At 50.5% G+C, this 17,155-nt stretch overlaps 1 long non-coding RNA gene across 1 annotated transcript in view; it reads right to left on the bottom strand.

Moving 5' to 3' along the window:
* Positions 1-17,155, bottom strand: part of LOC308193517 — an 81,950-nt gene that overhangs the window by 52,086 nt on the left and 12,709 nt on the right. Inside the window, exons 2-3 of the long non-coding RNA XR_013949699.1 lie at positions 11,510-15,181; positions 1,071-11,171 (exon numbers count right to left, since the gene is read on the bottom strand). This is a non-coding gene — a long non-coding RNA (uncharacterized lncRNA). The remainder of the gene's footprint in view (positions 1-1,070; positions 11,172-11,509; positions 15,182-17,155) is intronic.

The raw sequence follows: 17,155 nt of genomic DNA, 5'->3' as shown, positions 1-17,155 counted from the left end.
GAAGTACAATCACTTAACCACAAAGCCAGTTTCTTTTCTAAGCCCTCATGTTGCCTTAGAAGGTTTTTAAACAAGACGCTTTCCTGTTTTTGAAACCTGGGCATCCGTATGGTTTGCAGGTTACTCAAACAACCTTATCATTTGAAGCAACCCTGGCATGAATTTCAAAACTGCTCACTGCGGTGCTCCCCTCCCCTCTCCACACATATCTATTTACTCACAGGGATCCTTATTTACAGTGTCTTCTTGCCAACTGCTGACACAGAAGAAAAAAACCCTTGGTTACACATTAAGCTTTATCGTTGGATTGTTTGTGCCAGACAGTGTCCAAACACAGCTCGCTGACTGACCTCACCTTCGGGCCGGCCACACAGGAGGGAAATGTCTGTCACGAGCCTCTTGCAGGGGCAGGGCTCCCTTCTCACCACCGCCGTGTTAGTCCCCCTCTCACCTTCATCTGGCCTACACGGGCCGTTCAAGGAGCACGCAGTTTTGTTTTCAGAACACGCAGTGGGGTAGAGCTTGTTCCTTGCAAGACTGTTCAAGGAGGAATTACCAGAAGGAGAGAGGTGCTGGCAAATGTGAGGCACAGCGAGGGCTGTCTGTAGGAAAAATCCTGACCTAAAATTTATACAGCGTGCAAGTCAAAGCCAATTATTCTACTGAAAACGGGAAAACAAAGAGGACCGTGATACAAGAATGAGCTGTGCAGAGGATCTGGAAAATCCAGAAATTAGCTTCAATATGCCTGTTTTGCACAGCAGCTTTGGAAAGATCTGCCAAACGTAACAGTTTCATTTGACAGTCATCTTCTGGCTTAACTTCTGAGCTGGCCGGTGGCCATTTCGTATTGCACAATAAATGCCTGCAAAATTAATCATAAACTCCCTGCCTGGAACTCCCAGTGCTGCTCTCCTGAAGGGTACCTGCAGGCTCTCAGACGCGCTGCCAGCAGCTCCACGTCTGTTTTCATTAATGGCCCAGCCAGCCAGGACAAACCGTCACAAAAACAACCCATGAACTTTATTCTTCCACTCCTGCCTCTGCACTCTGCTGGCCAAGCCACCTACCTTTGCATATGCTTCATGGCACCCACATGACGGTGGTGGCACAGGCACGCATCTGAGCCTCACACTATGCAGCCTTCCTTGTCACAGTTAACACTTAGCTTGTGAGGAAAGTCATGCGATCAGGGCCAAAGAACCGAGAGCTGCCTTCTGAAGTAGATACCCCGATCCTCTTGGTGGAGTACATTTACAAGCACGGCCTCAGGAAGGGTGCAACAACATCCCGGTGCTGCAGTACTGCCCGAATGCCCCACTTCTGCCAGAGGGCTCCGGCTCCAGCAGCTTCAAACCTGCAGGGGCCTCCATGCGGAAGCCTCCAGGACCAGGGTGCAGACTTGCTGTGCAGTTTTTTCTGTGAATCTAATTGAATTGTTCATTTGGGAAACGAAAAAAAAAAAAAAGAAAGAATGAATTGCATTCCGGTTATTTTAATTAGTTCCTCCTATTTAGCGCTCCTTGCCAACAGACTAAATTGAATTGATCACACAAACGCCCCAGCAAAATACAAAGAAACCAAGTAGGATTTAAACATCTCCAGAAGAGAGAAAGAATGTATTTTCCTAACATCCCCCAAACCTACTTAATAACAAAACACTAAGGAATAAAATAAATGTGATTAAAACCAGAGATAGCAAGCAGCACACATTTTATTGCTATGTTTTCACTTCTTATTTCTTTTTAACAAGGATAAAAATTAACTTGTGCAACCTCAGCCAGGAAGTGAGTGGATCTTTGAACTCTGCCATCTGGCTAGTGGAATCTGTATTTTCGCCGCCTCGGGTTACAGGTTAATCCTGCCAATTCTGATTATTTGTAGAGGTAGCTGGCCTCTCAGAAGCTTTTATAGTCCCTGTCATGGAGAAGGCTGCTGCTGAGCAAAACATATGCACAAATCGCTGGGGTTATTGTGGCAGGGACATTGAGGAGGGAGGAGAGGAAAAGAGAAAAACCACCACCATCAAAAAAAAAAAAAAAAAAAAGACGCCAACAGTTCTGGCTAATCTAAAATTATCCTTTTCATTACAAGAGAAGACGTTGCAACATGCGCTAGCGCCTTTGCCTCACCCTGCAAGTCAGCACAGACAGGAAGGCTGCGCGCGCCCCGCTCGTGGTGGAAGCCGAGCTCGAGCATGCCCAGCAGCTGGGGAGCCCCACGTGATGACAACAGCATCCAGCTCCATCTGGTGATGTGCTCCGGCCCCCCCGGGCACTTTTCCATCTAGCCTTGCAAGCAGCTGGATCAATTTACTCTAGCCTACGGTGCACTGCACAGGCACAGACTGAAATTATTACTCATGGAAATCCCCTCTGTTTCAGCGCTTTGAACAAGGCATCAGGTAGCTTTCAAGCTCCTGACAATTAATGGCCTTTGGTGGAGGGAGAGCAGCGCAAACACGCTGGAAGCTATGGGTTTCAAAACAGCTTGCTTAGTTTCTAGTAAATTAAAGGGAGTGGGTGGTTGAGGCACACAGTAATATTATCCAGTGCAGTGTGGTCTTCATTGACGTCAGCCGGACATTTTTTTCTCTTTCTCTCTGTCTGCCTGAAAGAGGCACGGGGAGGTTAGCTTTGTGACAACAGCATGGCTCACACGGCCCGGAGAACCTCCAGGTTTCCATCAACAAGGCCGGAGCACAAATGCTACCGTACTGCAAATTAGCAATACGAAAATATATGCAAGTCATTTCAGACGAGGAAAAAAGCTGCTGGAAACAGAAATCATGAGGGCTTACTGTACGTATCTCTCTTCATGTTGCATGATTAACTGTTCTGACTAAGACAACGCTCTTCCTGTGGCTAAGAACACATCCTCCTCTCAGATTTTGCTTGAAATAGCATATTTGACCATGACCCCTCCCCACAACTACTGTGCCCGTCCCAGCGTAGTTTTGTGGTGTCTATGACTGTGTTTTCTTAGTGTCACAGATCTCGTTGTTTTTCTCTGAGGCCTCCGCACTGTAGGCTGGATTCATCGTACAATAGCTGCCAGCCTCGCATTGAAAGTATGCCAAGAAGTTCAGCAGAAAATTTTTGTGAGCTCGCAGCAAACTTCTGGAAATGTGATTTCTGTGTGTGAGCATGCGCAGGGGTGCGCTTGCAATGTTTTCGTGCACCACTACTTGTATACTAAATAAAAGCTGGCTGGTCAGCAAATAAAAGGATGCACAACAGCGAAGAAAAGTGTTGCAGGTAGGAAAACAGACCCACCCCAGGCCCCAGATACCATATTCCCAATGAAATACAACACTGCAGTGCCTACATTTTCTGTGTGGGAAAAAAAAGAAAAAAAAGAAAAAAAGAAACACAAAGAATATTCAGGCCAGAAATTTTTTAGGGTCACAAAAGACGAAGGGGACTTCTTTATAACAAAAATGTGTACTAAAGCTGCTCTGCCAGGTTCTGACTCAACACAGACACATGCATACTTGTCAAAGTGGAAGATTTTTCCAGTAATCTAGTGGACTGAATGAGCTCATCGTGACCCACTGAGCAAGTTTTCTTAATACTCATTTTGAGCAAGGGAACAGCTTTGACTGGTGTTTGCACTCACTTGACTTTTCCCCTCTTCCCAAACTTTTGTTCCTTTCATAAACCACCCTTTCCATCAGGCTTTTCTTACTAAAGAGCCATTTTTTCCTCAGTGGGGCCATGGAACCTAAGTAAATATCCTTGAACCATCAAAAACCAGCTGCATTAATGAAACAACACCGCAGGCACTGTTGAATTGCAGAATCACCAAGACAAGCAAGGGAAAAGAGGGTTGTCCAGGGAAGCTGAGGTGTGTGGTCATTCCCCACAACCCCACAAAGACAGACAGTAGGACACCATGCAGACGGATGAGGGGTACGTATGAAAGTGGAAGATCATGACTCACTGCAAACAAACTACATGGCCTTTGACTTTGGCACCTTCTTGCCCTTTCATGTCCCCAACTACTGATTTCCTTGTGGTCATCTGTGCAGCCTGGTGCCACTCTGCCTGCTCTTCTGAGGGGCTTTTTCAGATGCTTTCTTAAACTATGAAACTGAAATTTGAGGGTATGCACGCTGCTGCAAACATTGAGGAAAAGGTCTTGAACGAAGTCATATTTGGCAGGGAAACTACAATTCCCTTGGGGCCACAGCCACAGGCTGGGCCTTGCTGTGAACTCCGCACCGCCTCGCGCTCCTGCCTTCGGGGAACTAGTCACAGATCGCTGCAGATAAGCGTTGCACAACACCCATCTGCTCTGCAGAGGTGCCTTCTGAGGTCCCTCGGACTGAGCTGTCCCTCAGGATTCATTCTCAGCCTTTATCAGTGCATTTTGGAGAAAAAAAAAAAAAAGCAAACACAGGGAATTAGGAGCTGCCCACAGTTATGAATCTGCAAGGTGGTGCCCACAGGTTAACACAGCCTGTATCCCCAAGCTGCTGCTCCTCAGCGTTAGCCACCAACCCATGCTCCCTTCTTGCACCGTCTCATAAAAGCCCGTGCATCAGTGCCCCAGCTGAGTGTGCCCGAAACTCAGCTGTGGCCGTAACGGCCCCCAGCACCATTTGCCCAGCCAGGGTAGATGAGGCTGAAAGGAAATCCACAGGGGTTCTCCAGTTCTACTTTTCAGCTGTGTTTTGAAATATGGTCAAGCCCTGGCCACGCTGATCTGCAGAGCTATCTTCAGACGGCATTTGGTCACCTCACCACGTGAAAGCAGAGCTCAAGCCCAGGTTTTATGTTCTAAGTAAGGATGAGAAAAATAGCCCGGCTTGTTCAGTTGGGGCTGAGGCTGCCAACGTACAGTGGTTTCGTGACACAGGCTCTGGCGGCAGCTGCCAGCTCGTTTCGCACCAGCCACCAAACAGCCAACAGCAGCCATGGGTCTGAGCCCCCCACCCTGCAAAGGTGGGCGCAAGACCTTCGTGTGCAGCAGTGCCCTGTCACCCCCTGGATAAATGTGAGTGGAAATGTTAAAGGTCCCGTGAGCCTGTCCCCTGGAAAACGTCTTTTGTGGTCGCCTCCAATGAACTCTGGTGCGAGGCACGCAGCTGTGGAGGGCTGCACATCTCACCCTGTAACCAGACCCTTCCTTACAGAAACGCTATGAATTGTTATGACCATTGCTCTCATCCTTTACAGAGCCGGCAACGAGATTTCCAAGATAGTATTTTTGTGCCCAAATAAAGGTCAGGGTTCCAGCTATGATAAATCAGGGCCGGTTAGTGGGCAGGTTCAGCTGACAGAGTCATCTGATCTGCGCAGCTGTGCATGAGCCCTGAACCAGTTCCCTTCTCGTGTCCTTTTCAGGCCAGGCACAAAGCTCGGGGACATCTGTTAGTTCCTGAATTACAGCGTGCAGGCAGTAACGGACGTGCCCTGCTCTGGTGAGCCTGTGTTTGTTATTTTCTAGGCTTTGCATCGGCTGCGCACACACAGCTGGACCACACCTTCCGGTCACTGAGCGTGCCGCATGCAGCTGCTGGAGTGAATGGAGAGATCGTGAGTGTGCGGCTACCCTACCAAAAAATAAAAATAAAGGAAGACATTTGCATTTCCTCTTTTCTGTCTTGCTAAATCCTTCCCTTCGAGAAATTATGCAAAGCTCTGCTAAAGCAGCACCGTACCTGCCACGAGCGCGGCAGGCACAGCCCCGGGGAGGCTCCGAGTCACCCCGTGCACCTCCATGCCGCCCACATCACCTGGAAAACTTCACAGCACTCCAAGGACAGCCTAAAGCTTTGCTCTGTCAGCCCAACGCACAGGTTGCGTGCCAGAGGGACACAGCCAGCAATGCCGTGGTGCTGCTCACACCCAACAGAAGCGCCCTGGGACCTGGGACAGCCGCAGGAGCCCTGTTGGCACTCATTTCTGCAGGAATACGGCATCAGCCTGCGTCCTGCTGAGTCCCCCTGCCCTGCTGCCCTCGCCCCTGGGGTTGGTTGCACATCCCTGCAGGAAGACCTCTGCCCATCGCACTGGCACTGAATCATCACCAGCAACGGCCGCTCGCCCCGGCAGGAAACCGCAGGGTGCCAGACCTTGCGCGGGCGCGCTGCCGTGCCTGGCCGCCCCGGCCGATGACACCGCCGGGACAAGTTGGGCCCTGCCACCGAAATCTGCCGCCCCCCCCCCCCCCAAGGTTCCCTGGAAAGCTGCATCACTGTGACCTTTTCAGAGAAATCTGTCCCCAAGTTTGGGCTCCCCACACTTAAGCATGTTCCTTGTAAGCTATTTGGGTCTGCTTAAAAGAAACAGTAAAAAGTCCCAGAGACTCAGAAATTGTAAAGACACAGTGGAAAAAAAAAAAAAGAAAAAAAAAAGAAAAAAGAAAAAAAACCTTAGAGCATGTGAGCACCTCTCCCAGCCATACACAAATCACTTCCATATTTCATAAGTTTTGAACAGCAGGCATATAAGCTTTGTAAATCAGTGAGTCTGGCCCTGAAGTCATCCAAAACTCGTGATCAAACACTTCTGAGTATTTGAGATGCAGGCGACATCAGTCTCCAAAGGGTTCCTTCATCTAAGTCAGCGAAAAGGTATGAATTTTTATCGCAGAACAGCAGAGGCCCTGGAAACTTGTGCAAAGAAACACGATGCAAAATGGCGACACCCACACACAGTCCCCTCAGCATAAACAAGAAGCAAAACAGCCTCCATTTTCCATACCTGAGGCTTGAAGTGACCCGTCTGAACCGTGCACAAAAACTCCACGGCCTGTGATGTCCCAGTTCCAGGAACAAAATCTGTCCCTCAGCCTCAATGCCCTCAGCCCCATGGCACCCGCAGCCCTCTCCACCCCGGCTGCAGGCGGCAGGCATGGTGCGGGCGTGAGGCTGAGGCCTGCTGCCCTCTGCGTACTTCCACAGCCCCCCTTGCCGTGGTGAGGGGTGGGCTTCTGCCAGCACTGCTGGACTGCTGCCAGCCACACTTTGGTGTGTTGGTGTCGCCTGGCACCAATTTCAAGGCACTGTCCCAGAAGGCCGGACCCTGGCCACTACCAGGGGAGCCCAGTTTTGCTCACTTCCAGCAGTGGTCACAAGTGTGGCATCTCCAAGAGCCAGTCATGCAGCCCAATAGGAGCAGATCTGTGGGGGCAAAGCACCTGCGACAGAGGTGTAGCACGCAGGCTGGGGGGGTTACTTCGGACAAACTGCATCTGGCCCTGTGGGCTGTTCTGGGAAGCAGTCAGGGTGCTCCTGGAGAGCATCTTCCAGATTGGTCTCCTGCACAAGGAATGAAGCCCATGTACTCTGGGACCACGCCACAGGGTGGTCCAAAGCAGAATACACGGGAACAACAAGGAGGTGCACCCCAAAACAGAGTGCTTGCCCCACCGCTGCCAGCCCCACCACTTCCCTCTGCCACGCAAGACAGGAGGCAGGAGCAGGAGCATGCTGTGGCACGGGCTACCCTATCCTCCACGAGGAGACGGTGGCTGCAGGGGCTGGCGTGCGGCCTGGGCAGCTCCAGCCAAGAGCTGCGAGAAGGATATGAAACCTCGTCATTGTGAAAGCAGGAGGTGACAGTTCATGCTACGGCAAGGGGCTCCAGGGTGGTTTCACCATCAGCACGAGAGGCACGGCCATCTCCACCGGCCAGGGCAGCTACGGCACTGCCAGGATATCCCCCTCCAGGACTCAGCACCCAGCTCACCGCTGGGAGATAACACCCTCGGGGCTGTGGGGCTGAGGCTGAGATGCCTCCTGGCAGGAGAGCACCCGGGTTAGGTTTAAGGAGGGAGCAGTACTTCGTCTGAAGCATTGTCACAGTAGTAGGAGCAGATACCCTGTGGTTAGGCAACTACCTTAAAATCATTCTCAAGTGAGGCTCGGATAAAAACGGAAGTCTCAATTTATAAAATCCAGACTAAGCAGCAGTTGCAGAAGTTTATGGGGCCTGTCCATATAGAACAGCAAAGATCCTGATGCCTCTACCTGCCTGGCACGCTCAGCCTGCAGCACCCACGCACAACACCTGATGCTTCCCCAGCTGCGTCCCCATTCATGTGCCACCTGGTTTCCTAAGCTGTCCTGGGACCTCCTGGGACAGTCCACACCTCCAGACATAAAATGTTTCTCCTTTCCATCACACCACTCTCCAGCTGCACAGACCTGGTGTCTGGTTAGTGCCCTCAGGCACGCTGGAATAGGGCAGTTGCAGAGAAAAACGTGTTGGACTGAAACAGGGTAGGAAATATTGGTCAGTCACAGGGCATAAATATTTAAGAACATGCATCAAAGCAATGCAATGAGGATGAAAGGGATTAATGCTTTGTTTTTGGAGACCTACAGGACTTGCCATGTATTTGGCTTTATAGGAAAGCACAAAGACAGGAAGATAAAGGCAGACACTCGTGACAGGGACGGTGATGTAAAATCAGGAAGGTGCCAGGCAGGGTTAGTTGTGAGTGTCACGAAAACAGCAGGGCCATCTCAAGCAGCCAGATGCCCATGAAATGTTATTTTTGGACACCACTTCAGAACCGAGCTAGAGGGAAGTGTGACATTTACTGAGTCGCCTCCACCACTTCCTGCAACACCTGGAGCTTACTCTAAGGGCTCTCATTTAGATACTGAGAATTTGCTCACTGCTCAGGCTGAAAATAACACAGTTTACTTTCATTTTTTTCTGCAAAGCTCTGCTGAAACCATGAGTTGTGATGCAACAGTCTCCAGTGCAGATCCCGCCACCATGTGCTGTTCACACGGCATGATGAAAGAGGGATTTAACAGCCGTCAGTTATCTGTGGCTTTTCCCAGGAGGTCACCAGCAGCGTGTTACCGCGTCCTCCTTGGATCCAGCAACCAGCTGTAAGACTTTCTTTTTCAAAGCCGCCTGAACTGTGCTGCATCCTGAACCCCAGCTGAGCTTCTCGCCGTTTCCTCTGACTGCACAGTGAGCTGTGGCCTCCCCAACCCCAAGCACATGCAGCAGTGCCTGCAGCATAAGCTGAAACTGTTTCGAAGGACAACTCTGAGCCTCTGCCTCTGTGAAGGGCCACTTGGCTCTCTGGTGGCCCTGCCTGCTCCTGCCAGAGCCCTCCGGGGGGGTCTGAGTGCACAGCTCTGAAATGCAAGCAACTCCCATGAGGAGATGAAAAGAAAACCCAATCCTAGTTTTTAAATAGATATATTTATTTGGTTTCATTTTTTTATTTATTCCTATTCATTTCTTCTGCTTTCAAACATTCCCCTTGCTGGGAATGTGAAACTCTGATGAATTCATAGTGTATGAAACCATTTGGCTTTAACCCCTCACCTCTGTTTTGATTTTTAGTCTATTAATAGGGAAAGAACAGATTTTCCACCTTGGTATTAGAGAAATTGCACAGCATTTCACACACATCTGATTCAGAAACATTTGCAGGGTTTCTTTCAGAAGCCAAAGCTGGATAACAAACATTTTGGCCTTACGGAGACATAATCTTTCATTAAATATAGTCATGGTTGCAGAGGATCAGCCACTGAAACCCGCAGGCAGGGCAGCTATTGAAACAACTGCTCGGACAGGATATGACATGTGAATGTTTAGTCTGTGTGGGGGAAAAAAAAGAAAAGAAAAAAGGAAAAATAGAAAAAAGTCATCAAATCCTAACTTCTGGCGAACGGCCAAGAGTTTTTCGTACCGTGTGGAAATGTCGAAGGTGAAAGAGGAGCAGGGTTTCTCCTCATGCACCACCCTGGCCTGTGAAGCGGTGCGTGCGGAAGGACTCTGGGCCGCAGAGGCGCGGGTGCCCGCGCAGCCAGGCACGTGTCCCGCTCATTTTCCTGCACCGCCACAGAGCCCATAGCACGAGTGAGGGATCTCACACGCCTGTTCCAAGCTCACCCCGCCCTGACCTGGTCTGCCCCAGGATCCTGCCCGTGGGGAGCTGCCTGTGGTAACAGGACACTGAACAAAGGGTATTTGCGCATCCTCTGCTTCTGCACCGGAGGGCCTGCAGAGCTACCTGACGTGCTCTCCAAGAAGCCAAGGTGCAGGAAGTCAGCCAGCTAGCCGAGCACAGGATCCAAGGGAAACCGGACAACAGGAATCCTTTAGAAATGAGCATTCAGGTCATGGGGGTGCAAAGTCTAACGGACTATAAGTGAGGCTTGGCCACAGAATTGCGGGGAAAGGATGAAAAACATTCCTTTCTTATGAAATACACAATTTCCTCATAGGCAATTCCACTTTAGAGTTGGGTGGGAGTAAAAAGCACAAGGCTGTCTGAAGAGAGCTGCAAAACCACACTGCTCAGCCTGTGCGTTTTGATCACAGCCCCCCTGAGACCTGCTGCGGAGCGGCCCTGCTGCATGGCAGCGCAACGAGGGAAGAGTGCTTGCGGAGCGAAGAGCAAACCTGCTGGTGCGGAGACTTTGTAAACGCTCCAGCTGCTCCGGTGCTTTGGGCAGAATCTAAATGTGAGGGGAGAGTTCGGTTGTTTTAAATCTCCCCTTGGTTGCTTTAGTCTGCGATAGTGACTAAAAGGCACGGAGAAATGTAATATGGACAAAAGTTTGCCTATTAAAAATGAATAAATCATCGTTGTGTGGAGCCTCCAGGGCCTCAGAGGTTTCATACAGGTATACAACTGGACATTCAGCGCTGAAAAATGAGGCTGGGCAGAGCAGAACAAAATTATCTTCTTTCCAGCTGGACCTATTTTGCAGCCTGTCAGTCTGCCATGCTGAACGGGAGAGAGGAAAAACCACGTTGTGACGTGTACCCAACTAAGATCTTCCGATCAATTTTTTTTTTTTTTCTTCTCTTTCTACTGGTAAACCTGGGAATTATGTGTAGCCAGCCCTTGAAAATCCAGTGCAGGTCAAGGTTGTTCGTGAAACATGATGAGGAGAGGGCTGTTGTGTACGATTGTGCTTCCTTTCTCGTGGGCCTGGCTGGAAGAGGCATGCTGCACCTTTAATGGAAGATGAGATTAATCACCGAGGAGATGCAGATGCAAGAAAGAGGGTCTCTTGAGGAGCTTGCAGCTGCATTTCCATTCCACCCCTAGCCCAGCACCTGCCCCACAGGTCTGCAGGGACCTGAAACACGTGGAGCTGCAGGGGCAGGGCTGGGTGCTGAAGTTGGAAAGTGCCTTCCATGCTGGGAAGGCTCTCGTCCACCACCGTGTTCTTCACAAAACTGCAAGAAATGGTAATTTATAGTAAATCCTTCCTGATTAAAGACCATAAAGCTCTGCAGTTAATCAAGCTGATTAAACGAATCAAACTTGTTAAGAATGGTTTTATCAAAACATTTACATTTCTGCAGAGCAGAGATTCATTTGCCTTTGCATTGCAAAGTACACAGGTTGCCATGAGAGGATGAAGAAGAGGACTGGGAACATTAACCATGTGAAACGCCAAGCCGCCTCCCCCCGTCTCTCCCAGTGTTCATTTAAACAAAGGGACTCCCCAGGCCATTAATTTCGTCACCCTGCCGGGTATCTTCTAACTTCTGGAAACAGAGACCTCGCTTACCCACAGCAAGAGGCTTTCCTCACACACGGGGACTTCATCGCCTGGCCAAAGTGCTGCAGAAGGTCCTGTGGGGGCAGAACCCCTTTCCTAACCCATGGTGTCCCCCCATGGCAAGCGTCCAAGCAGCGTGGTGGCCTCCTCTCTCAGGTCTGTAGAAGAAACATGTCTCGTAGAGTACACAACACAAACATTTCCATAGCTGTCTGGAAGATTAAAGTAATTTAGCTAGGAATCCGTTCCTTCTATATAAATCTGCTCAGCTTCAGTCCCAGCAGAGATAGGCCCAATAAGGGCCTTGGCTGCCTAACTTCTAAATTTAGACACTCAAACCTCCTCGTCAGCTGTCACCTAAGCCTGGCGAGGCATTCCTCTGTGGGGCACCAAAACTAAGGTCCCTCCGACATCTTACGTCCTTCAGAGCAGAGCTGAGCAGGTGGTGGCGAGGTGCCACGTAGCTGCACCACCTCAGGACCCACCACCGATGTGTCCCCCAGGAGCCTCACCTGGCAGGGCTGAGCTGGCCACGCTGTGCACGGACAGACTGACCTGTGAGGGCTGGCCACAGACAGAGCCAGCATCCAGGGTTTTATCGTGGAGGGAGAAGGGCATCTCTCACAGCCCACCACACCTACTTTAGGATCGGGAAGCAACCTGTGGAGGTGGCTGACTGGAGGACAAGTGCTGATGGAGGGACTTACGCTGAACACCACCTCACTTCTTGGCAGCTGCAGTACAGTGGTCCTCCAATATTGCCAGAGACATGGACCCAACGGGATAAGGAACCACGTCCAGGAGCAGGGTGTCAAACCCCACAGCAGCAGGCACGCCTGTCGGCCGGCACAGCAGCCATCACGGGCAGTCAGTGACCTGCACGCAGGTGGTTTTCAGGTCCCTCTCAAATACTTAGCCCACTTCACTGATGGGCTTTCTTTGCTGCTGCTGCCTGCTGATATCCACCAACTGGAAGGCAGTGCTGCGTCTGCCCCGCGCTGTCCTGCACCGTGAGGACTTGAACAGTGAGACCGCAGGAGCCAGGCTAAAGCGACAGTGGGAAAGTGCCTCCCCTTTTCTCTCCAAGAGCATGTTCCAGGGGAAGATCTGCAGATTCAGCATCTTACAGCCAGTTCTGCTAAGGCAAAGACAAACTTGGCATCGGCACTCTATCTTCCATGCCATATGCTTTATTCATACGAGAGTTGTTTTTCCTGCAGGGGAGGGTGGATTGGCAGGTATGGAAAGAAATTCATTAAAATAACTTTGGCTGGTTCTTCATGCTGGCCACCATCTCCGTTTTGATTTTTAATTCTCATGCCCAGAACAATCCTGAAACAAAGACATCCTCTCTGGGAGCATGACAGATACTCGCAAAAGGAGTGTCTGAAAGGCTGTGCTCCTTGGGCTACAGCTCATGGCTGCTGTATTTCTAAAGAGAGTGGTAGAAACCAAGAGATTGATAATAAAAGTCACATGTATTATGAAACCACATACACTGACACACAGTGCAACAACCTGGGCATTGGTAAAGGTACCTTATCTGCTTATGTGCAAGCCACTTGCCTCGTTTTGCAACAACAGGTTTCTCAGAGAATGTTTGCACTGAGTTACCTATTCCATTTTGCACTGCTTGCCAGATAAATGGGATCCTTTTCAATGGAAAAACAGACATTTGATTATTTTAGGTTCAGGGACTCTGGCCAATTTCTCCCCAAAGTGGCTAGGGCTGAATAGCCAAAGAAAATGTATGCACTTAAACTTAATGGGGCTTAAACACTGCAAGTAACAACACAGAAAGGGACAGAAGCCTGAGGGGCAGCAGAAATCTCCAGGACCAGGACGTTAATACTCAGAGAAACTGCCAGAGGTCTTGATAGCAGCCATTGTGAATGTATGTGCATGTTCTGCTCTTTAAATGTACACATTATTTTCAGTTTAAAAGCTTGCATTCATTCTCAGATTTCTGTGATCTTTCTGCACCAAATGGCTTCCAGGTCTCTCCATAGGCTGTAGTCAGTTTTTATTCACCCCTATAAAACAAAGATTTAAAGGATTCAGACCTCAAAAGGAGAAAAATTAACATGACAGCCACAGGCAAACCGGGTTGGCTCCCACAGCTTTGGAGCAGCTTCCAGTTCCCTGCTTAAGGCAATGGTACTGGGAACTGCCTGCAGAACCCCCTTTGCCTCTGCCTTCTCTTGGCTGGGAGGTTAGGTCCAAAACCCAGTGGATTTTCACCTCTGTTGCCTGCAGGAAAGAAGTAGCTCAAAAGGCTTCTTAAGGAAAATAAAATCTGCATGGACATCTTAGTGAATGCTCTTCAAGCAGCATGTGTTTTGCAGCCTGGGCTTGTGTGTCACTTGCAGACTACCTTGAAATTGGCTTCTTTCATGTCCTAATGCACTTGGAATATAAAGATGAAGCATCACCTGCACACACAAAGTGCATATGTCATTCCAAAGCTTTCACCCATCCAAACGCTCAGCTCTTAAAACCCCTGCCTGAGCTGAGGCAGAGCACATCAGTGCCCAGGACAGCAGAGGGCTGGGCAGAGCCTTGCTCTCCATTTCCAAGCCCCGTCCCTTGCTCACAGCCACAGCACCCATCAGCCTGTCGAGTGCACAGCGCCATGAGTACCCAGTGGGGCTGTAAATGAGAAGAAATCCTTTCCCAGGCTGCAGAAATAACAACCTGCAAAGCATTTCTTTTTCCGAAAGGATCATTTTGGATTTAGTAACGAGGAAGGGAAGAGTGCCTGAGCTTTGGTTTCTTGTTATGATTTCAGTCTCATAAACAATCTTTCTGAGATAGGGGATTGGGAAGGAAAACAGCATCTAAAAGCTCCTGCCCGGAATGTGGGCAATGCAAGGAAACACATTTGGACAAATAACCTGCAGCAGCTGCTGAAAAGGGCCTAGCACAGGGATAAGAGTAGGCAGCGAATTAGATGCTGGTTTATAAAATAAGATGGCCTGATTTTGACTTGCAGAGAGGTGAAGAGCATCATACAAAAGAGCAGAAGGAAGATGGTTCCTCCCTCTGCAGGCACTCGCATGCCAAAGAGATATTGGCAAACTGGGTGGTGTTCAGTACAGAACAACAACTGAATCACTAAAGGAAAGATTAAATAACAAAATATTGCAGTTTGGGTGAATAAATCCCTAAGAGGCTGATACAATCATTTGAAGGTATCAACATTCAGGGGCGAGTGCTGTTTACACAGCTCCCCATGAAGCGTAGAGAGAAAGGAAAACACTTCTTCCTGCAGAAAAACGCGGAGGGGCAGCGAGTGCTGCCAGCCCCGTCACCCTCTGAACCCCAAACCCAGCCCCTGCTGGGTGCAGAGGCTGTGGGGTGAGGGGGCTGCATCCCCTGGGCCGCTCGTGGTGACAGTGACGAGGGCTCGGAGCAGAGCCACACACTGTGCTGCACCAGCACCGCCACCCCCTGCACCTCCTCCTTCCACGGACAAGGGTCTGGTCCTGCTCCCCTGCTGCATTGCAAATATCTGGGTGCCCTCATGAGCAGAGGTGGGCTCTGTCCATGAGGTGGGCTCTGTCCATGAGACGGGCTTACCAGGGGTCAGCAGTGGGTGGCAAGAGGTCCTCCTTCGAGATCGACCACCGCTCAGGGGCTGGTCTTCTGGAAGAAGCCCCTCGGATGCTCCATGCCTGCTCTCTATGGAGAAGGACGGCGCTGATCAGCACGTTAAGCCTGAGGCCTCCACACGTTGTGCCTCCAGCCCCAGCTGCCTCCCCGCTGGCCGATTTTGACACCGGCAGGATTGTGGATGTTACGCTGGAAGTGCACAAGGCACAGCTGGGTTTGTTATTTGTGCTACGTGTAACACACGTGCATGCAGCTAGACACGGCCAAGCTCCCACCAATAGCTTAGGACACGTGTTTCAAGTTTTTCCCTTTCCTTTTCCCATGAATGTGAGGGAAAGACAAATCCCATGTGTTTCTCTTCATGTTTTACCATCGTTTGCCCGTACTACACAGCTACCCAAAGGGGTAGTGGTGAGATGTCACAAGGACAAGTACATCTTTCCTTCTGGAGCCATCCACAGTGCCAAAGTTTGTCATTTTGCCCCGTGAGCACTGCCTGCAGTTAAAATTGGTTAACGCATCCTATTAATGACTGCTTTCCGTTACTCACAGCTTTGCCAAAGCTCAGTTGCTCGAGCTGAAATACTCTGTGCTGGAAGTCTGCCTCAGGCAGGCTCTTTTGGTAATTTTTAGTTAAAATAATTCAACTGTCTCCCAGAATGAGATTAGCAAGATATATGTTAGCTTGCTCTGTTCAAACAGAGAGATTAAGTGCCTCGGTCTTCAGAGACCGGCACTGGTACTTAGCCAGGGAAGGGGGATCTGCCTTTGCGATCGTCGGAAGTTTCCCCACCTGTGCCCAAGGTACTCGCTGCACACACCTTCACTCTGCACGTGCCTGACGGGGGCTTGCTCGAGCTTGGCAGGTGATTTATCTGAGGGCTGCTCTGGTCGTGCTCCAGCCCAGGGATGCGGAGCAGAGAGCGATGCAGTCGGCATCACCAAGTGCTGCTGGGGTCCTGCCTCCGGAGCAGAGTAACCGGGAGTGCTAGCAGACCATCAGCCTGCGCTGAGGGAGCAGGCAGGATGGTCGCAGCCCTTGCCAGTGGGCTCCCCGTGCTTTTGCTGACAACAGAGGGCTGCCACGCGGCAGAAATCCCTGGGTCTGCCGCATCCGATGCTCTGCAGGAGGTACAGCCTGGTGGGGCGAGATACCCCCAGACCTGCCTCCTCCTGCTCCTCCTCGCCCCTCCAGCCTGCCTTCTGCCTCAGCCCAGCTCCCACGTCCAGCTCCACACCTGCCGCCTGTCCCCTGCCCTGGCTCGCGCTGCACCTCGGCCCTCCCCGTACTCAACCGGCCCTCCCCTGCATTGCACAGGCAGCACCCGAGAGCATCTCCAGGCTCTGGTCCCCAGCACGGCAGCGCCCCTGTCCCGCAGAAACCTTTCATCTCAAAGAGCAGCCGCTCCTCACCCGCGGCGCGGGGCTGCAGCACGCCTACTGCGCACGAGTCAGCGATTTAGCCGCCAGACTTGAACAAGTCTCCACTGAACAAAAGTGCCTTCAGAGAATCCAGCTCCTACCTCTAAGAAGTTTCTGTTGAGTGCCTGAGATCTGAGGCTGTTGGGTTTTTTCCTAAGGTTTCTTAGCTCAAGGTTTTTTTTCCCCCGTGAAGAACAACCAAAGGCACATTCCTGATATCTGCCAAATCTCAAGTCTCTGCTCCAAAGGCAGAAAGTGCTAGGGCTTCTCAACTGATCGTTTTAAGAACATGTTTGAATATGAAGAAAAAAAAATGTTTCTCTCATCTCTTTCTTGTAAGCAAGCAAAAACACTTTTGCTGAAGCTTCCCAAACGCATTCAGACCGAGACCGATACCCAGCACAGAACATGTCAGCGGAGCGGTGAGCTGCTGAGGTCTGCAGGCCTTGTAGGCAGGTAAACATTTGGTCTTACAACACGAAGCACTGAGCAGCCTCAAAAACAGTGAGAGGCACCAAAGTTGTCGATCACATGCCGTTTAATCTGAAATTGTGCTGAGCCAGGAGCGGAGATGAACAGACAATGGGTGACTTGCTGGAAACCCCCCGGATTCGGGACTGC

Source organism: Anser brachyrhynchus (assembly GCF_964034855.1).
Source record: "Anser brachyrhynchus genome assembly, chromosome: 3".
In the NCBI taxonomy this organism is placed as follows: domain Eukaryota; kingdom Metazoa; phylum Chordata; class Aves; order Anseriformes; family Anatidae; genus Anser; species Anser brachyrhynchus.
Note: the sequence above shows the minus strand (reverse complement) of the source record. Positions and strands in the feature narration are given on the sequence as shown.